General features: G+C 34.7%; 1 pseudogene across 1 annotated transcript; it reads right to left on the reverse strand.

Moving 5' to 3' along the window:
• Window positions 1-1,157: 1,157 nt before the first annotated feature.
• On the reverse strand, window positions 1,158-4,393 carry LOC143578877 (uncharacterized; annotated as a pseudogene). Its single transcript, XR_013143350.1, has 4 exons — window positions 4,342-4,393; window positions 2,941-3,119; window positions 2,603-2,695; window positions 1,158-1,873 (listed from the first exon to the last, which is right to left on the reverse strand). The product of XR_013143350.1 is annotated as an uncharacterized LOC143578877 (transcript).
• Between the last annotated feature and the right edge of the window lie 593 nt (window positions 4,394-4,986).

Below are 4,986 nucleotides of genomic sequence, written 5' to 3' on the forward strand. Positions count from 1 at the left end.
AGAGAATCTGTGGATATCATTGACTACTTTATTTTTTTGAACATTAAAATTTTCCATCCAGATCTTTTTACACATTGCATTTGTAAGGATTTGAACGCATCATCTTTTATAAGGACACTATACCACTAGACCAATAGGTCATATGTGTTATCATTGATCACTAATAATGGGTTAAATATATTTACTATTTTTAGAACTAACACCATATAATAACTTCTCAAATTCAAATAAATAAAAAAATTATAATATTAACCAAAGTTTTTTTGTAAAGTAAAATATACAATAATATATACAAATACTTTTATACAAAAGTTATCCAACCAACCTAAGATAGTGCCCATGTTTGTCTTGACAATTTTTACATGTTATGTTCTTGAAATTTCATTCCTTCGAGTTGTGTTTCTCTTTTCTTCTTTACGCTTTAGAGTCATAGACTACCATCATACCATGCATTCTTCTTTATTTCCAAGGTAGATGTTTGATATGATATGCTTCCTATGATATATGTCTGCATTCCACCTAAGTTAATTTCAGGTTGCTCAACTATCTGATTGTAGATATCTTTTTACAATACAAGAAATATATAGCATGAGAAATTGTCACCCTACGTCATTGGACCAGAAAGCCAACTTTTATTGGAAAAATAATTGAAAAGGCAAATTATATCGACATGAAATAAAAACTAACAGGAAAAAAAAAATATTATATTGGCGTTAAAAGCATATTGGAGCCCATCAATCAATTTCGGTTCGTTTCTAGAAAGATCGTGTTACTTGTTTGAAACGATCCAATCATCAAAAGAATAAAGATGGAGGATTATCATCAGAAATAATGTAAGCGAAGGTACACACGTGCTTCATTTTCTCATTAAGCTAAGGTACACACGTGCTTCATTTTAGAAATATAAATCGGCATTGTTTCTTCTTTCAAGTGCTTCATTTTCTCATTGAGCGAAGGTACACACGTGCAGCCGTGTTATTAGAAATATATACATGCATGCAGATGATACTCGAGCGTATCATCTTTACCTTTATGTTATTAAACAAAAAAGGACCAAAGGTTTAAGTCTCCAACTCCCGAGCACATAAATAAAAACATGTGCAAGTGATGCAACATTTAAACATTACTCGAATCATTCAGTTCAAAGCATGTGATGATACAATGAACACCTTTATTATTAGTAGCAGTAGTAGTTAAAATGTTGAATTACACACTATTAATTTAAACCTACAGCAACAACATAATTCACCTCATATAATCCAACTCAAATGTCTTTTAACAAAAACAAAAAAAGCTTATAACACCAAACCAATCATCTCACTTGAAACCGAACAGCAGACCGTGTCACCATCAATACCCTCCTTGAATACCGATCCATAATCCTTCCAGAAGGACATTCATACGCCAGGTGGCCTCTTCCACCGCAGTTATGACAAAATAATCAGATCAACACAATCACGGCTCATATGGCCCACTTGCTGGCAGTTCCTACACACAATGTCGCGGAACCCGCCACGTGGCCCCCCTCTATCATCAATCATCTTTGTGCATTCTCTAGCAACATGGCCCGCTACATTGCACAAGTTGCAAACAGGATCGTTTGTGCAATCTCGAGCAAGGTGACCGGTCTCCTGCAGTTCTTGCACGCCTTGTCATTGGTGCAATCAACTGCTATGTGCCCTTGCTTGTAGCAGTTGTTGCATAGCCTCGTGTCGCCAGGTGGCGGGACAGGAGTGGTGCATTCCTCTAGCACGGTGACCTGTTTTCCCACACGTGTGACATATGCCCTCGTTTGGGCAGCTGCCTGCCATGTGCCCGGGCTCCCGACAGTTTCCAACATAGAGACTTGGTGCTACACTCTGATGCAATATGCCTGTTTCACATCACATATTGTTACCAATGTAAATGATATAAAGTTCCTTTAAGATTAGGCATGTAAGCGAACTGAAAAAACAGAACAAAGCATGTTCATGTTCGTTCGTTTAAATTTAATCAAACAAACGATCAAACAATTAAACAAAAAGAGTTTTGTGGTTCATGTCTGAAATGTTAAGATGATGGGCGTGTTCGTTGGTGTTCATTAATTAACAGTATAAAAAAAGCTACACGAAGGTAAAGTGGTGAATGAGTTAGCGTAATTGAACATAGATGAACAAGCATAGCTGAGCTAAAACCAATAAAAAGTATATGTGGATAACTATGTGTTGTGCCTAAAACTCTTAAATGAACATGCTCGCAAACATAAATGAACAAACATAAACAAATGTAAACAAACGAACGTAAACAAACACTCACGAGCTTAAATGAACGAAAGAGACATGTTCAAGTTCGTTCATTTAGTAAATAAACGAACTTAATGCCGAACGGTTCACCGAGCGTTCAGTTCGTTTGCAGGCCTATTTACAATAACTCCTTTTGATTCCAATTAAACCAGAACTTAGAGAGTTCTTACGAAATAAACTCCGTTTAACAAGCTATAATTACATCACTAGTTATTTTGGAGAGCAAAAAAGTCACAAATAATTGGAAAGCATTATAGAAACACATCCGGTTATCAATAAAAAAAATCAACAAAAATAAAGTGCAGAATCAGCAATCATACCCTGGAAGTCCACAGTTATGGCAAATGGCCACGTTAGGGCATTCTCTAGCATAATGACCCGGTCTTTTGCAGTTCTTACACAGACTGCTTTGACTGGAACAGAAAAATTTAACAACAGTTGTTACAAGATTAAAACATAATGAGTCTTCACAAGCTGTGAATGATGTTATGATATATTAAGACAAAATAGCAAGTTTAACACTGCTTATTAACAAGTCATGCATAAATGCATGCCATACAACATTTAAACATATGCATAAAGAAGATGATGAAGAAAAAACAAAAAGCAAACTTAAACATATCGGTCTCCCAACAAAAATTTAAATATATATTGAAACCTGTAACCCCCGACGAACATCCCGCTGTAAGGAGCATCGCGATAAGAGCTGCGCTCGGTGCGGATCTTGCGACCCACGGGGCTTCGGCTCCGGCTCCGGCTCCGGCTTCTGCTTCGGCTCCTGCTGTCTAAGCTCATTTTCAAATATAGTTACAACCACCAACAACCGCCTCCACCACCCTGCCCATTTCAACAACACCCTCCATCAGACAAAAACCAATCATACTTCACCCAACATGGTATCAAACACCCAATCCCGACACACATATTAGTCAACACGCAACAAAATCACCCGTGTCAGTTACCAATTACCAGCACCAAGGCTTTGTTCTCACTGACATACCCAACCCATCACGCACCACATCATCTATACTCTTTAGTATTGTTAATTGTTAAACATTAAAAGGCAACTCCAGCTTCACACAACAGGCAATACAAGTTAACAACAACCCTCTCAAAATAGAACAAAAACAAATTACAAACTAATGCAAACATAAACATATAGAGGTCCGAGAATCTATGTAGTTAATGGGGAAAAATATCGGATATCGGTCAAGTACCGATATTTGAGATATCGGTAATCATAATATTATGCAGAATTTATACATATATATAGCAATTTAACACCAACAATTCAGTATACTCTCCTCCTACCATTAACAAATTAACTTTTTGCAACTTACATAACACTAACAATTGTAGCAATTAGGAACTGATTAAGACTTAAAACACTAACATTAAACACTAAAATTTAATAATTAAGACTTAAAAACTGACATCGAGAAAATCGGTGATATATCGATCAAATCATCATATCTCGGTCAAAATCCCCGATATTATCGCTATGGCACCGATATTGACTGCATAGCTGAGAATAGATTTCAGCTTCCTCGGTGAAACATATAAAGCTCTATTAAACAATAAACATCATCTAACACGAACCTTACACACCGAATCACAACTTTCTCAACACACTATAATGGCGAAAAGTACCCTTTCCTAACATCAAATTCCAAGGCCAGTCACATTATTTTGTAATTTGTATACATAATATGTGAAAAAGTTTATAAATTTATCATCTTTCCTTTAAAAAGCATACCAACCATTCAACGGAATAAGTATAAAAATAATAATACTAAGATTTAAAGGGTCGTAATTTGGATACACAAATCTTATTCATCTAGCACACATCCCACCTAACAAACTACTCTATGGTAAATTAAATAATTAATTACATTATCCAGCAATTAGTGTAGCCTAATTTCACAGGGAATTTGGATGCACAATTCTGATTTATATGAATAATATCATGAAAATAAATGTAAACAAAACAGAAATTGTATCTATGAATCAATAAATTAAAGTTTATAAAATGAAATCAAGATTCAGATCAACCAAATACCTGAAAAACAGATCTTCAATTCGTTGTTTGTTTGATTCGAAGAGAGAGAAGAACTGAATTAGGGTTTGAAAGATATGAAATTATCAATTACTAAGTCAATATGTGAATATGAATTTTGTATAGGTCCTTAAATATATTTTTTAATGATATTTATGCACCTCAAACTTGTGTTATTCACGAAATAAAAAACTTAGATATGTGTCGTCTTATGTATTATCTTTACGAACTAGGGTACAAAAGAGTCAAGCTGCTTATGAGCCATTAATGATTGACTTGGTATAAATTTGAACCTAGATAAGATTAAAGAAACTTGTGCCTGAGCTGATCTTTAAGCTCTTTAAAGATAAAACAAATAAAAATGAATATCAGTATCGTTTGGGTGGAATGGACACCTGTATCAACGATTTACCATTCAGGCTTGCAACTTTCGAGGAAAAAATTAGCCCAAAATAATGAATATGCCCCTAAATGTTTTTGTTAATCAATGATTTATACAAGAAGATTAAAATATTTGATTACACTATTTATTGTATTCTTATAAATGAGTTAATAATAAAAAAGAAAAAAGCCATACATTCTGTTAAGTACTCCCTCCGTCCATTTGAAAGTGTCCACATTTCCTTTTTAATGTGTTCCATTACAAAT

This window comes from Bidens hawaiensis, unplaced genomic scaffold (assembly GCF_021521415.1).
Source record: "Bidens hawaiensis isolate Kalapana, Puna unplaced genomic scaffold, B.hawaiensis_p1.1 tig00029389_1, whole genome shotgun sequence".
Taxonomy (NCBI): Eukaryota; Viridiplantae; Streptophyta; class Magnoliopsida; order Asterales; family Asteraceae; genus Bidens; species Bidens hawaiensis.